The 15,532-nt window shown below is 59.1% G+C and overlaps 10 non-coding genes across 10 annotated transcripts; 4 read left to right on the top strand and 6 right to left on the bottom strand.

Annotated features, from left to right (window-relative positions):
- Positions 1 to 3,242: 3,242 nt before the first annotated feature.
- Trnae-cuc (transfer RNA glutamic acid (anticodon CUC)) lies at positions 3,243 to 3,314 on the bottom strand. Its single transcript has one exon. It is a non-coding gene; the product is annotated as a tRNA-Glu (tRNA).
- A 477-nt stretch (positions 3,315 to 3,791) lies between these two features.
- On the bottom strand, positions 3,792 to 3,863 carry Trnag-ucc (transfer RNA glycine (anticodon UCC)). The gene has a single exon. It is a non-coding gene; the product is annotated as a tRNA-Gly (tRNA).
- Positions 3,864 to 4,445: 582 nt separating this feature from the next.
- Positions 4,446 to 4,517, bottom strand: Trnad-guc (transfer RNA aspartic acid (anticodon GUC)). Its single transcript has one exon. It is a non-coding gene; the product is annotated as a tRNA-Asp (tRNA).
- Positions 4,518 to 5,072: 555 nt separating this feature from the next.
- On the top strand, positions 5,073 to 5,155 carry Trnal-cag (transfer RNA leucine (anticodon CAG)). The gene has a single exon. It is a non-coding gene; the product is annotated as a tRNA-Leu (tRNA).
- Positions 5,156 to 5,704: 549 nt separating this feature from the next.
- Trnag-gcc (transfer RNA glycine (anticodon GCC)) lies at positions 5,705 to 5,775 on the top strand. The gene has a single exon. It is a non-coding gene; the product is annotated as a tRNA-Gly (tRNA).
- A 4,973-nt stretch (positions 5,776 to 10,748) lies between these two features.
- Positions 10,749 to 10,820, bottom strand: Trnae-cuc (transfer RNA glutamic acid (anticodon CUC)). The gene has a single exon. It is a non-coding gene; the product is annotated as a tRNA-Glu (tRNA).
- Positions 10,821 to 11,297: 477 nt separating this feature from the next.
- Positions 11,298 to 11,369, bottom strand: Trnag-ucc (transfer RNA glycine (anticodon UCC)). The gene has a single exon. It is a non-coding gene; the product is annotated as a tRNA-Gly (tRNA).
- Positions 11,370 to 11,951: 582 nt separating this feature from the next.
- Positions 11,952 to 12,023, bottom strand: Trnad-guc (transfer RNA aspartic acid (anticodon GUC)). The gene has a single exon. It is a non-coding gene; the product is annotated as a tRNA-Asp (tRNA).
- Positions 12,024 to 12,578: 555 nt separating this feature from the next.
- On the top strand, positions 12,579 to 12,661 carry Trnal-cag (transfer RNA leucine (anticodon CAG)). Its single transcript has one exon. It is a non-coding gene; the product is annotated as a tRNA-Leu (tRNA).
- A 549-nt stretch (positions 12,662 to 13,210) lies between these two features.
- Positions 13,211 to 13,281, top strand: Trnag-gcc (transfer RNA glycine (anticodon GCC)). The gene has a single exon. It is a non-coding gene; the product is annotated as a tRNA-Gly (tRNA).
- The last annotated feature ends 2,251 nt before the right edge of the window (positions 13,282 to 15,532 follow it).

Below are 15,532 nucleotides of genomic sequence, written 5' to 3' on the forward strand. Positions count from 1 at the left end.
CTTGTTAAGCGTGGCTTGTTTCTCAGCTCCAGCTGAGCACCATCAATGATTTGTCCGTGCACGGGCGAGGTCTCACCTTGGTGGATCCGCTCTCCTGCTCACTACTCACGGATGATTCTCCAGCCCCGCCTGATCTGGACCACAGATTCTTGACTCAGAACCCCAAATGGCCCCAGCAGAGTCGATCAGGGACTCCCAAGATGCCCTCTGAGGGTCTGGGGAGGGGGTTGGGATCGATATAAAAACACCTTAGCGAGTCTTGCCTCCCCTCCGTCTTGTCAGCTCCATTGCTCTCCAGACGTCCTTCCAAGCTGCCTGGAAGCATCCAGCTTGAGCCTTTCCAGCCCAGAGCTCAAAGTCCCTCCACCCTCCCCAAAGAGGTACCTGCCAGGTGTGTCCCAGCAATACTCCCCACTCCTGGTACCAATATCTGTCTGAGCTAGAGTTTCTGTTCTTGGGGTCAAACACCATAACCCAAAGCAACCTTGACAAGGAAGTGCTTGTTTCACCTTAATGAAGGCTGGCTCTTCAGAAGTCCCTCCAGGAGGGAAACCCCAGGAAGGAGCACAGAGGAAGGAAGTGATGCAACAGAGGGCTTCTCCCTACAGGCTTGCTCCACCTGTTTTCCTCACAGCTCAGGACTGTCAGTGTTCTGAGCAGAGAAAGAGGGTCACTCCAAGATGGATATGCCAAAGATGCCGCCTTGCAGGCAGCAGAGAAGTCGTGCCTCAGTGACCTAACCCTCCCTGGAATAGCCAGCCACACAACAGCATATTTCTTGATCGCTACACAAAACTCGTTGGATTTCTTCCTTTTCCTTGGCAGAGGAGGCTAAAGCACGTTCCTCCTTGTTACAGAGTCCCTAGCCTTGTGTGTAGAGTTCATGAAGGAAAACAGCAGGTCCCTGCAACTTTTGTCCTTACTGGGTACAGTCATCAGTGTGCTCCTGTGTGTGTGTGTGTGTGTGTGTGTGTGTGTGTGTGTGTATTAATAGATAGATATAGATATATATGTATACATATCATATGTGGTTATATGTTCATATATGTGGGTATATACAAAAAGTTAATGTGTGTGTGTGTGAGAGTGTATGTTAAATGAAAGGAGAAATCACTACGTATGCTAGAACTGGACACTCATTTGTGACTACTCAGATGACTTTCTTTAATCATGCAAGGCCTTCTGGGTGTGCCAAGACTGTCTTGTGACCCAGAACTGGCTTCAAGGCTGTAAGGCTCCTTCCCCAAAACAACCACTTAGATGAGAGAAGACCATCTCGGTTTTCTGCCAAGATTGTTTCCAAGTCAAAGGATTTTCTGAGAACAAATCTCCCTTCTGTTGTCTACACAAGACACCGTGAAAAACAATGACTTCGCTGTTACCTTTCTTCTAGATTCAGGAGCATACCGGAATTCCACTGCTCCAGACCACCTGCGCAGGGGTGTCAGGTCCTTGCTGCAACTCCCCCATCCCAACACCATCCCAACCTTCAGCGAGCTGCTCCGCAGCCACTCCTGACTGCTCTGGACCCTACCGCACAGACTTTGCCTGCCTTGGAGACGTTTTTCTCAATTCAGCGTCCCTCTTCACAAGTTGAGCTGTCAACTTGACAAACCCCAAGTAGAACAGAACCGACCGTGCATCTTTGCAGGCGGCATGTGCCCCATTCCCACACTCACACCCACCCCAACCCCACGCGCCTGTTGGACACCTGCTAGGGTAGGCTGCCCCACCCCCCGACCCCCTCGCGCACACCCCGGTGTCTGTTTCGCACAGCCTTCTCTCCCTACATGGCTGCCCCGAGGCCTGCCGCACAGTCCCTTCCCGATGCCCTTTCCGACTGGTGCCCCCTGGTGCCCAGGAATCGGCCTTTGGTGGCAGGGATGGGGTGGAGTCGGGTGGGAATAAGCACTGTCTGTGCTGCCCGCAGGATCTGCTGGCACCTCTCACCATGCTACCCATTGAGGTGGAGCACAGTCCTCCGCTCAGCACTCAGGATCGGGCACTGTGCTGGCAGGGTCAGGACGGAGGCGACCGGGCAGGGCACGCATCCGCTGGGCAAAGGTTTCTTTCCCTACTCACATCCGCCACTGTGGCCAGCGACACCAGGATCCCGAGAAACAGTGGCCTTACGACCCCCCGAATATCCTCTGCTCGCCCAAACCGCTCTGGGGGCTTGCGTGGGAAATCGTGGCTCGCCTCGCACCCAATGGCGGTCCCTGTGAAGTCGGGGGGTGGGGGGGGGGGGCGGGAACCACACCATGAGCTTGTGGCTGTGCAGCGGACATCTGCCTCGCAATAACAACTGCCCACTAGAACCCCTTCCAACCCTGCAACCGTCCCTCTCTCCGTGCCACCACCAACACCACCATCACCAAGACCACCACCAGCACCGTATTTCATTCTCCGACATCTCCTATACATAGTCCAAAAACCCAAATATACATAATACACAGAGTTGTGTGTGTGCGCGTGCGTGTGTGTGTGTCTGTATGTGTGTGCATTGATATAGATATAAACCTATACATATCATATATGGTTATATGTTCATATATGTGGGTATATATAAAAGATTAATGCGCGCGCGTTTGTGTGTGTGTGTGTGTGTGTGTGTGTGTGTGTGTGTGTGTGTGTGTGTGAAGTGAATGAAATCGCTACAGATGCTTGAACTGGACGCTCATTTGTGACTATTCGGGAAAGCTGACTGGGCCCATGGGATGCGCGCGATGCATGCTCTGCATGCGATGCAGTTGCTCCATCTGAGGCAGGTGGGGCGGGCTAGCTAGAGGGTTTGTTCCAGACCTAAGAGCAGGCGAGGAGGAGGAGATGGAGTCCTGTTGAGGCTCCATGAGTGACATGAGTGGACGAGTGTTTGTAATCCGGGCGGCGTGTGAAGAAGGTCCGCTTGTGATGGGGGCGGGTGTGTAGTCTTGCTTGGTTCCAGGGTAAGCAACGAGTCTGTAGTGGAGAGGTGCAAATTTGGTGTGTGGGGGGCAGAGAGGCTGGGCCGGAGTGGTAGTGTGGGAAAGGAATGGGCAGCGTGCAGACAGGGAGAGCGTGAAGCGGGAAGACGTCTATGGGGTATCGGGTCGTGGGAGCGCGGGCGCGCGCGCGCGCGTGCCACGGCGCCACGCGCTAATGGTCGAGTTGTGTTGTTGGTGTGCGTTGGTGTTGGGCAAAAGTGAGCGAGGGAGAGGAGCGAGGTTTGGGGAAGTGAGGGTGCAGAGAGGAAGAAGAGAGGCTTCCCTGACCGGGAATCGAACCCGGGCCGCGGCGGTGAGAGCGCCGAATCCTAACCACTAGACCACCAGGGAGCGTCGGCCCGACGGCCCCGGCTACCCACTCCTGGAGACACCCAGACACACAGCCTCTCCGCCACCGTGGCAGACACACTGCTCGCCCGCCTGGCCGACTCGGGCGGGCTACTACAGGCCCGCCCAATGCTTAGTCCCTCCTTAGGAGGCTGGAGTTCGGCCTTGGGCGTTGGGCGTTCCGCAATCCGCGCCTCTACCTGCCCTGCCTCTTGCCCCCACCCACACCTATACCCACACCCCGACACCCACGCCCACCCCCCCACCCTCCCACCCCCCGTCTCTGCGGCCAAACAGGGTGCGACCTCACGGACTAGGCACCTCTGCCCCTGCCTCTTCTCTTCTCTTCCCGCCCGTCCCAACCTAAAAAGGTCTGGCGCTTGGGCTTCGGTCGCTAGCGCAGCCTGGCGACAAGCACAAGCTCAGAGGCGCCTGGCAGGGTCCCCCAGGGCTCGGGACCTTGGCAAAACGTGGGCAGCCTGCGTTGGCCGGGAATCGAACCCGGGTCAACTGCTTGGAAGGCAGCTATGCTCACCACTATACCACCAACGCTGCACCGCTGGGACGGCGCCCACACGACGCCGCCGACTGACAGACTGACTCCGGACAGCGCCCAGCGCCTTCTACCACGACGCCTACCGCTGACTTCCCTCCCTGCGCACGCCCGCGTGGCCCGAACCCCGACCACACCCACGGCTCCGCCGCTCCGCGCTTTTCCTCGCCGTCTCACGCGCGCTTCCCGCTTCGCGCTTAGCGCACTCGCACGCACACGCCTTTCCTCTGGGGCGCTCTCGCCTCCTGCCTGCTGCCAGCCAGCGCCCCCGGGGCCACCACCCAGACAGGCCTGGCACACCGCTCAAGCCCAGAGAGGCGCACGCCGCCCGTTCGGGCACACGCGGAGCCCACCGCGGTTGGGGTTGGGATGGGAGGGCTCGCCAGGGCCGGACGGGGAGCGTGTTGGCAGGCCCCAGGCGCTGGGCGAGCGGCCAGAAAAAGGGTTTGAGAGCTCCGGGGCGGCTTTGCTGGAGGACACCGTGCTGGGCTGGATCGTCTGGGTCTGCGTGTGGGGCTGGGGTTGGGGTGGGAGGGTCAGTACCCCGCGGGCCGCCTGTCTTTCCAAAAAGGACGCTACGTCTCCCCGTCGGGGAATCGAACCCCGGTCTCCCGCGTGACAGGCGGGGATACTCACCACTATACTAACGAGGACAACGCCGACTACCACGCACCGTCGCCCGACCGTCTACGACGACACACACGACCCACAACCTCCGTCTCATCCAACGCCCACCTCTTCTTCTACACTCCACCGCAACCCATAAGCCCCCGGGACCCGGCGACAACAGCAGGACCACGACCCGCAGCCCTGGGGGACCGTGCGGCTGGACCCCTGCCGCCCCGCCGGGCTGGAGACCCGGCCTCTGAGCGCTGACGCCTGGCTGCCGGCATCACTCGCCGACGGCATCACCAGAGGCTGGCGCCACACACCTGGTCCTGCGGGCCTGCCTGCCTGCTGGGCTGCGGGCATCCGGACCGGACCGGGACCCGGAGGGACTCTGGCGCCTGGCAGAGTCTCCACGTCGACGCGCTGGCAACGGGCGAGGCGGAGCAGGCTTGAGTTGGGCGGGCTAGGCCCGCAGCTTGAGCACCCAGACGCGGCCGGCCCCACGCCAGCCCGGGCGCCCCTGCGCGTCGAGTCCGCATGCGGGCGCGCGCGTGGGCGCCGGACGCCTGCCAGGCGAGTGACCTGGAGCCCAAACCGCCGTCAGGATGGCCGAGCGGTCTAAGGCGCTGCGTTCAGGTCGCAGTCTCCCCTGGAGGCGTGGGTTCGAATCCCACTCCTGACAGCCTCGCCTTTTGCCACCCCAACTCCACCGCACCGCACCGCCCCGCACCGCACCCCAACCCACACACCGCATCTCTTGCCTCCATCCTCAACCTCTCCAGCGCCTCCACGCTCCTCGCCTCCCAAACTTGGTGCCACAGATCTGGATCTGTCGGGGTTCACCCCAGGACCTCAGCTCGGGGACCGGACTCTCCTACCCTCTGGCGCGGCCTCCCCTGACCGGTGCATCCATCCATCCATCCATGCATGCATCCTTCCTTCCATGCACGCATCCTTCCATCCACCCACCAACCAATCCAACCAAAACCAACCGTCCGTGAATCCATCCATGTATGCCCCCACCCATCCACGCACCTCTCCATCCATGAATCCACGCATGCATGCACGCACGCATGCCTCCATGAATCCATACATCCATGCATGCATGCATCATTTCCGGCCCAGGCTCTGTCGGGGGGGGGGGGGGGGAGGAGGAAACGTGTGCTAATGGGTCTTGGGTCCTGGCAGGAAGCACAGGCTGAGAGTTCATCAGGTGATGCCTGTAGACAGGGCATGGGTGGTTCAGTGGTAGAATTCTCGCCTGCCACGCGGGAGGCCCGGGTTCGATTCCCGGCCCATGCAGAGTCCAGTCCCTTTTGGTCTTCACGCCCACAGGGACACTTGGCACACACACTCTGGCCTGCAAGCCTCGCCTCTCTTCATTCTCACAACAACTACCTAGAGGCTCCTTCCAATCACTTGACACACTCAGCCTACCCACTCGCCTGCAGCAACAGCAAACACCACCACCACCACCACCACCACCACCTTCTTATGCTTTCCCCTCTCCAATCTCCTCTTCTTCTTCAAGGATTTATATATTTGTTTCCTGCAGGTACACTCTCCCTCTCTTTAGAAACAACAGAAGACACCGCATACACCACATTCATCAGATTCCATTACACACGGTTGGGAGCCACCATGTGCTTGCTGGCAATTCAACTCAGGACCTCTGTAAGAGCAATTGGTGCTCTTACCCACTGAGCCATCTAAACCTGACACCACCTTCACCTACAGGCTCCCTCCCTACAGGGCTGGACATACCCCCTCCTCCTCCTCTGGGATGTGGACTTGGCTAACCAGACAACTCTCTTCTGTGTCTTCATCCTGCTAGAGCCCAACCTCACATCCTTCAGGTCCACTACTCCCTCTCTGCCCAATGGGTGGGGTGTGCTTCTGAGAGTACTCCTGCATGCACACAGACACACACAGGAAAAGGGAGAGGGACAGGGACAGGGACAGGGACAGGGGGAGGGGGAGGGGGAGGGGGAGGGGGAGGGAGAGGGGGAGGGATGGAAGGGGGAGGGAAAAGGGAGGGGGAGGGGGAGGAGAACTGGGAGGGGTTTGGAGAGGGAGAGAGGAGGGAGAGGGGGAGGGAGAGGGAGATGGGCAGGGAGAGAGCAGGGAGAGCTAGAGAGGGGACAGGGGGAGGGAGAGAGGAGGGAGAGGGTGGGAGGGGCAGGGGAGGGGAGGGGGAGAGGGAGGGGCAGGGGGAGAGGAAGGCGAGAGGGAGGGCGTGGGGGAGAGACAGAGACAGAGACGGATGGAGGGAGACACACACAGATATGCAACAAGGGAGACAAACAGACAGTGAAAGATACATACCCACGCATGACTTTGGGAGCACCCACTCAGAGAGAGAGACAGAGGAAGAGAGAGACAGAGAGGAAGAGAGACACACACAAAGACCACATGCAGATAGACAGAGCAAGAGAGAGGGACACACACACACACGCACACACACACATAGCACAGCCATGAGAAGCACAAGTGCCAACAGTTGATTCCATGGTCCTCCATGCCAAGCCCTGCCTCCCTTACAGGTCCCTCAATGACCCTCACTGATGGTCGCACCCAGGGTTGTTACACTGCAACTGCTGCCGCCCCAGCTGTTAATGGGGATGCCTCGGTTGGTCAGGTGTTTGTTTGTTTGTTTGTTTGCACCTGCTGCTGCTGGTGATGGTTGTCTAATGGCTGATGCTGTTTCTAATGCTGCTCCTCTTCCTGCTGCTCTTGCTGCTACTGGGTGTGCTGGTCCTGTATGGGGGTCTTGGAAAGAACAGGAGCTGAAGCACCCCAGTCCGTGCCTGGGATCAGGCTGCAGGACCCATGCCTGCCGTGCATCCCCAATCCTCAGCTGCTCTCTGGCATCCATCCCCCCTCATGCCTTCCATCCATCACAGTTTGGCTGGCTCCTGCACATTCTCAAAAGACTGGCTAGCATGAGATGCACACTGGGCACCCATGCAATTGGCACCTGTCTTTTGAGCCTTCAGGAAATAGTCCCAGGGGGGTTGGCTGCAGTATGCTGCCGGCTTGTTAAGCGTGGCTTGTTTCTCAGCTCCAGCTGAGCACCATCAATGATTTGTCCGTGCACGGGCGAGGTCTCACCTTGGTGGATCCGCTCTCCTGCTCACTACTCACGGATGATTCTCCAGCCCCGCCTGATCTGGACCACAGATTCTTGACTCAGAACCCCAAATGGCCCCAGCAGAGTCGATCAGGGACTCCCAAGATGCCCTCTGAGGGTCTGGGGAGGGGGTTGGGATCGATATAAAAACACCTTAGCGAGTCTTGCCTCCCCTCCGTCTTGTCAGCTCCATTGCTCTCCAGACGTCCTTCCAAGCTGCCTGGAAGCATCCAGCTTGAGCCTTTCCAGCCCAGAGCTCAAAGTCCCTCCACCCTCCCCAAAGAGGTACCTGCCAGGTGTGTCCCAGCAATACTCCCCACTCCTGGTACCAATATCTGTCTGAGCTAGAGTTTCTGTTCTTGGGGTCAAACACCATAACCCAAAGCAACCTTGACAAGGAAGTGCTTGTTTCACCTTAATGAAGGCTGGCTCTTCAGAAGTCCCTCCAGGAGGGAAACCCCAGGAAGGAGCACAGAGGAAGGAAGTGATGCAACAGAGGGCTTCTCCCTACAGGCTTGCTCCACCTGTTTTCCTCACAGCTCAGGACTGTCAGTGTTCTGAGCAGAGAAAGAGGGTCACTCCAAGATGGATATGCCAAAGATGCCGCCTTGCAGGCAGCAGAGAAGTCGTGCCTCAGTGACCTAACCCTCCCTGGAATAGCCAGCCACACAACAGCATATTTCTTGATCGCTACACAAAACTCGTTGGATTTCTTCCTTTTCCTTGGCAGAGGAGGCTAAAGCACGTTCCTCCTTGTTACAGAGTCCCTAGCCTTGTGTGTAGAGTTCATGAAGGAAAACAGCAGGTCCCTGCAACTTTTGTCCTTACTGGGTACAGTCATCAGTGTGCTCCTGTGTGTGTGTGTGTGTGTGTGTGTGTGTGTGTGTGTGTATTAATAGATAGATATAGATATATATGTATACATATCATATGTGGTTATATGTTCATATATGTGGGTATATACAAAAAGTTAATGTGTGTGTGTGTGAGAGTGTATGTTAAATGAAAGGAGAAATCACTACGTATGCTAGAACTGGACACTCATTTGTGACTACTCAGATGACTTTCTTTAATCATGCAAGGCCTTCTGGGTGTGCCAAGACTGTCTTGTGACCCAGAACTGGCTTCAAGGCTGTAAGGCTCCTTCCCCAAAACAACCACTTAGATGAGAGAAGACCATCTCGGTTTTCTGCCAAGATTGTTTCCAAGTCAAAGGATTTTCTGAGAACAAATCTCCCTTCTGTTGTCTACACAAGACACCGTGAAAAACAATGACTTCGCTGTTACCTTTCTTCTAGATTCAGGAGCATACCGGAATTCCACTGCTCCAGACCACCTGCGCAGGGGTGTCAGGTCCTTGCTGCAACTCCCCCATCCCAACACCATCCCAACCTTCAGCGAGCTGCTCCGCAGCCACTCCTGACTGCTCTGGACCCTACCGCACAGACTTTGCCTGCCTTGGAGACGTTTTTCTCAATTCAGCGTCCCTCTTCACAAGTTGAGCTGTCAACTTGACAAACCCCAAGTAGAACAGAACCGACCGTGCATCTTTGCAGGCGGCATGTGCCCCATTCCCACACTCACACCCACCCCAACCCCACGCGCCTGTTGGACACCTGCTAGGGTAGGCTGCCCCACCCCCCGACCCCCTCGCGCACACCCCGGTGTCTGTTTCGCACAGCCTTCTCTCCCTACATGGCTGCCCCGAGGCCTGCCGCACAGTCCCTTCCCGATGCCCTTTCCGACTGGTGCCCCCTGGTGCCCAGGAATCGGCCTTTGGTGGCAGGGATGGGGTGGAGTCGGGTGGGAATAAGCACTGTCTGTGCTGCCCGCAGGATCTGCTGGCACCTCTCACCATGCTACCCATTGAGGTGGAGCACAGTCCTCCGCTCAGCACTCAGGATCGGGCACTGTGCTGGCAGGGTCAGGACGGAGGCGACCGGGCAGGGCACGCATCCGCTGGGCAAAGGTTTCTTTCCCTACTCACATCCGCCACTGTGGCCAGCGACACCAGGATCCCGAGAAACAGTGGCCTTACGACCCCCCGAATATCCTCTGCTCGCCCAAACCGCTCTGGGGGCTTGCGTGGGAAATCGTGGCTCGCCTCGCACCCAATGGCGGTCCCTGTGAAGTCGGGGGGTGGGGGGGGGGCGGGAACCACACCATGAGCTTGTGGCTGTGCAGCGGACATCTGCCTCGCAATAACAACTGCCCACTAGAACCCCTTCCAACCCTGCAACCGTCCCTCTCTCCGTGCCACCACCAACACCACCATCACCAAGACCACCACCAGCACCGTATTTCATTCTCCGACATCTCCTATACATAGTCCAAAAACCCAAATATACATAATACACAGAGTTGTGTGTGTGCGCGTGCGTGTGTGTGTGTCTGTATGTGTGTGCATTGATATAGATATAAACCTATACATATCATATATGGTTATATGTTCATATATGTGGGTATATATAAAAGATTAATGCGCGCGCGTTTGTGTGTGTGTGTGTGTGTGTGTGTGTGTGTGTGTGTGTGTGTGTGTGTGAAGTGAATGAAATCGCTACAGATGCTTGAACTGGACGCTCATTTGTGACTATTCGGGAAAGCTGACTGGGCCCATGGGATGCGCGCGATGCATGCTCTGCATGCGATGCAGTTGCTCCATCTGAGGCAGGTGGGGCGGGCTAGCTAGAGGGTTTGTTCCAGACCTAAGAGCAGGCGAGGAGGAGGAGATGGAGTCCTGTTGAGGCTCCATGAGTGACATGAGTGGACGAGTGTTTGTAATCCGGGCGGCGTGTGAAGAAGGTCCGCTTGTGATGGGGGCGGGTGTGTAGTCTTGCTTGGTTCCAGGGTAAGCAACGAGTCTGTAGTGGAGAGGTGCAAATTTGGTGTGTGGGGGGCAGAGAGGCTGGGCCGGAGTGGTAGTGTGGGAAAGGAATGGGCAGCGTGCAGACAGGGAGAGCGTGAAGCGGGAAGACGTCTATGGGGTATCGGGTCGTGGGAGCGCGGGCGCGCGCGCGCGCGTGCCACGGCGCCACGCGCTAATGGTCGAGTTGTGTTGTTGGTGTGCGTTGGTGTTGGGCAAAAGTGAGCGAGGGAGAGGAGCGAGGTTTGGGGAAGTGAGGGTGCAGAGAGGAAGAAGAGAGGCTTCCCTGACCGGGAATCGAACCCGGGCCGCGGCGGTGAGAGCGCCGAATCCTAACCACTAGACCACCAGGGAGCGTCGGCCCGACGGCCCCGGCTACCCACTCCTGGAGACACCCAGACACACAGCCTCTCCGCCACCGTGGCAGACACACTGCTCGCCCGCCTGGCCGACTCGGGCGGGCTACTACAGGCCCGCCCAATGCTTAGTCCCTCCTTAGGAGGCTGGAGTTCGGCCTTGGGCGTTGGGCGTTCCGCAATCCGCGCCTCTACCTGCCCTGCCTCTTGCCCCCACCCACACCTATACCCACACCCCGACACCCACGCCCACCCCCCCACCCTCCCACCCCCCGTCTCTGCGGCCAAACAGGGTGCGACCTCACGGACTAGGCACCTCTGCCCCTGCCTCTTCTCTTCTCTTCCCGCCCGTCCCAACCTAAAAAGGTCTGGCGCTTGGGCTTCGGTCGCTAGCGCAGCCTGGCGACAAGCACAAGCTCAGAGGCGCCTGGCAGGGTCCCCCAGGGCTCGGGACCTTGGCAAAACGTGGGCAGCCTGCGTTGGCCGGGAATCGAACCCGGGTCAACTGCTTGGAAGGCAGCTATGCTCACCACTATACCACCAACGCTGCACCGCTGGGACGGCGCCCACACGACGCCGCCGACTGACAGACTGACTCCGGACAGCGCCCAGCGCCTTCTACCACGACGCCTACCGCTGACTTCCCTCCCTGCGCACGCCCGCGTGGCCCGAACCCCGACCACACCCACGGCTCCGCCGCTCCGCGCTTTTCCTCGCCGTCTCACGCGCGCTTCCCGCTTCGCGCTTAGCGCACTCGCACGCACACGCCTTTCCTCTGGGGCGCTCTCGCCTCCTGCCTGCTGCCAGCCAGCGCCCCCGGGGCCACCACCCAGACAGGCCTGGCACACCGCTCAAGCCCAGAGAGGCGCACGCCGCCCGTTCGGGCACACGCGGAGCCCACCGCGGTTGGGGTTGGGATGGGAGGGCTCGCCAGGGCCGGACGGGGAGCGTGTTGGCAGGCCCCAGGCGCTGGGCGAGCGGCCAGAAAAAGGGTTTGAGAGCTCCGGGGCGGCTTTGCTGGAGGACACCGTGCTGGGCTGGATCGTCTGGGTCTGCGTGTGGGGCTGGGGTTGGGGTGGGAGGGTCAGTACCCCGCGGGCCGCCTGTCTTTCCAAAAAGGACGCTACGTCTCCCCGTCGGGGAATCGAACCCCGGTCTCCCGCGTGACAGGCGGGGATACTCACCACTATACTAACGAGGACAACGCCGACTACCACGCACCGTCGCCCGACCGTCTACGACGACACACACGACCCACAACCTCCGTCTCATCCAACGCCCACCTCTTCTTCTACACTCCACCGCAACCCATAAGCCCCCGGGACCCGGCGACAACAGCAGGACCACGACCCGCAGCCCTGGGGGACCGTGCGGCTGGACCCCTGCCGCCCCGCCGGGCTGGAGACCCGGCCTCTGAGCGCTGACGCCTGGCTGCCGGCATCACTCGCCGACGGCATCACCAGAGGCTGGCGCCACACACCTGGTCCTGCGGGCCTGCCTGCCTGCTGGGCTGCGGGCATCCGGACCGGACCGGGACCCGGAGGGACTCTGGCGCCTGGCAGAGTCTCCACGTCGACGCGCTGGCAACGGGCGAGGCGGAGCAGGCTTGAGTTGGGCGGGCTAGGCCCGCAGCTTGAGCACCCAGACGCGGCCGGCCCCACGCCAGCCCGGGCGCCCCTGCGCGTCGAGTCCGCATGCGGGCGCGCGCGTGGGCGCCGGACGCCTGCCAGGCGAGTGACCTGGAGCCCAAACCGCCGTCAGGATGGCCGAGCGGTCTAAGGCGCTGCGTTCAGGTCGCAGTCTCCCCTGGAGGCGTGGGTTCGAATCCCACTCCTGACAGCCTCGCCTTTTGCCACCCCAACTCCACCGCACCGCACCGCCCCGCACCGCACCCCAACCCACACACCGCATCTCTTGCCTCCATCCTCAACCTCTCCAGCGCCTCCACGCTCCTCGCCTCCCAAACTTGGTGCCACAGATCTGGATCTGTCGGGGTTCACCCCAGGACCTCAGCTCGGGGACCGGACTCTCCTACCCTCTGGCGCGGCCTCCCCTGACCGGTGCATCCATCCATCCATCCATGCATGCATCCTTCCTTCCATGCACGCATCCTTCCATCCACCCACCAACCAATCCAACCAAAACCAACCGTCCGTGAATCCATCCATGTATGCCCCCACCCATCCACGCACCTCTCCATCCATGAATCCACGCATGCATGCACGCACGCATGCCTCCATGAATCCATACATCCATGCATGCATGCATCATTTCCGGCCCAGGCTCTGTCGGGGGGGGGGGGGGGGAGGAGGAAACGTGTGCTAATGGGTCTTGGGTCCTGGCAGGAAGCACAGGCTGAGAGTTCATCAGGTGATGCCTGTAGACAGGGCATGGGTGGTTCAGTGGTAGAATTCTCGCCTGCCACGCGGGAGGCCCGGGTTCGATTCCCGGCCCATGCAGAGTCCAGTCCCTTTTGGTCTTCACGCCCACAGGGACACTTGGCACACACACTCTGGCCTGCAAGCCTCGCCTCTCTTCATTCTCACAACAACTACCTAGAGGCTCCTTCCAATCACTTGACACACTCAGCCTACCCACTCGCCTGCAGCAACAGCAAACACCACCACCACCACCACCACCACCACCTTCTTATGCTTTCCCCTCTCCAATCTCCTCTTCTTCTTCAAGGATTTATATATTTGTTTCCTGCAGGTACACTCTCCCTCTCTTTAGAAACAACAGAAGACACCGCATACACCACATTCATCAGATTCCATTACACACGGTTGGGAGCCACCATGTGCTTGCTGGCAATTCAACTCAGGACCTCTGTAAGAGCAATTGGTGCTCTTACCCACTGAGCCATCTAAACCTGACACCACCTTCACCTACAGGCTCCCTCCCTACAGTGCTGGGCATACCCCCTCCTCCTCCTCTGGGATGTGGACTTGGCTAACCAGACAACTCTCTTCTGTGTCTTCATCCTGCTAGAGCCCAACCTCACATCCTTCCGGTCCACTACTCCCTCTCTGCCCAATGGGTGGGGTGTGCTTCTGAAAGTACTCCTGCATGCACACAGACACACACAGGAAAAGGGAGAGGGAGAGGGAGAGGGAGAGGGAGAGGGAGAGGGAGAGGGAGAGGGAGAGGGAGAGGGAGAGGGAGAGGGAGAGGGAGAGGGAGAGGGAGAGGGGGTGGGGAGGGGAAGGGGGAGGGGGAGGGCAAGGGGAGGGGGAGGGGGCGGGAGAGGGGGAGAGAGGGGGAGAGAGGGGGAGAGAGGAGGAGAGGGAGAGAGTGGGAGAAGGGGAGAGGGAGAGGGAGAGAGGGGGAAGGGAGGGGGAGGGATGGAAGGGGGAGGGAAAAGGGAGGGGGAGGGGGAGGAGAACTGGGAGGGGGTTGGAGAGGGGGAGAGGAGGGGGAGGGAGAGGGAGATGGGCAGGGAGAGAGCAGGGAGAGCTAGAGAGGGGACAGGGGGAGGGAGAGAGGAGGGAGAGGGTGGGAGGGGCAGGGGAGGGGAGGGGGAGAGGGAGGGGCAGGGGGAGAGGAAGGGGAGAGGGAGGGCGTGGGGGAGAGACACAGACAGAGACAGATGGAGGGAGACACACACAGATATGCAACAAGGGAGACACACAGACAGAGAAAGATACATACCCACGCATGACTTTGGGAGCACCCACTCAGAGAGAGAGACAGAGGAAGAGAGAGACAGTGAGGAAGAGAGACACACACAAAGACCACATGCAGATAGACAGACAGAGCAAGAGAGAGGGACACACACACACACATAGCACAGCCATGAGAAGCACAAGTGCCAACAGTTGATTCCATGGTCCTCCATGCCAAGCCCTGCCTCCCTTACAGGTCCCTCAATGACCGTCACTGATGGTCGCACCCAGGGTTGTTACACTGCAACTGCTGCCTCCCCAGCACTTAATAGGGATGCCTCGGTTGGTCAGGTGTTTGTTTGTTTGTTTGTTTGTTTGTTTGTTTGTTTGTTTGCACCTGCTGCTGCTGGTGATGGTTGTCTAATGGCTGATGCTCTTTCTAATGCTGCTCCTCCTCCTGCTGCTGTTGCTGCTATTGGGTGGGTGTGCTGGTCCTGTATGGAGGTCTTGGAAAGAACAGGAGCTGAAGCACCCCAGTCCGTGCCTGGGATCAGGCTGCAGGACCCATGCCCGCCGTGCATCCCCAATCCTCAGCTGCTCTCTGGCATCCATCCTCCCTCATGCCTTCCATCCATCACAGTTTGGCTGGCTCCTGCACATTCTCAAAAGACTGGCTAGCATGAGATGCACACTGGGCACCCATGCAACTTGGCACCTGTCTTTTGAGCCTTCAGGAAATAGTCCCAGGGGGGTTGGCTGCAGTATGCTGCCGGCTTGTTAAGCGTGGCTTGTTTCTCAGCTCCAGCTGAGCACCATCAATGATTTGTCCGTGCACGGGCGAGGTCTCACCTTGGTGGATCCGCTCTCCTGCTCACTACTCACGGATGATTCTCCAGCCCCGCCTGATCTGGACCACAGATTCTTGACTCAGAACCCCAAATGGCCCCAGCAGAGTCGATCAGGGACTCCCAAGATGCCCTCTGAGGGTCTGGGGAGGGGGGTTGGGATCGATATAAAAACACCTTAGCGAGTCTTGCCTCCCTTCCGTCTTGTCAGCTCCATTGCTCTCCAGACGTCCTTCCAAGCTGCCTGGAAGCATCCATCT

The sequence above is a fragment of the Mus caroli genome, unplaced genomic scaffold (assembly GCF_978045245.1).
Source record: "Mus caroli unplaced genomic scaffold, Mus_caroli_1 scaffold_1, whole genome shotgun sequence".
Classification (NCBI taxonomy): domain Eukaryota; kingdom Metazoa; phylum Chordata; class Mammalia; order Rodentia; family Muridae; genus Mus; species Mus caroli.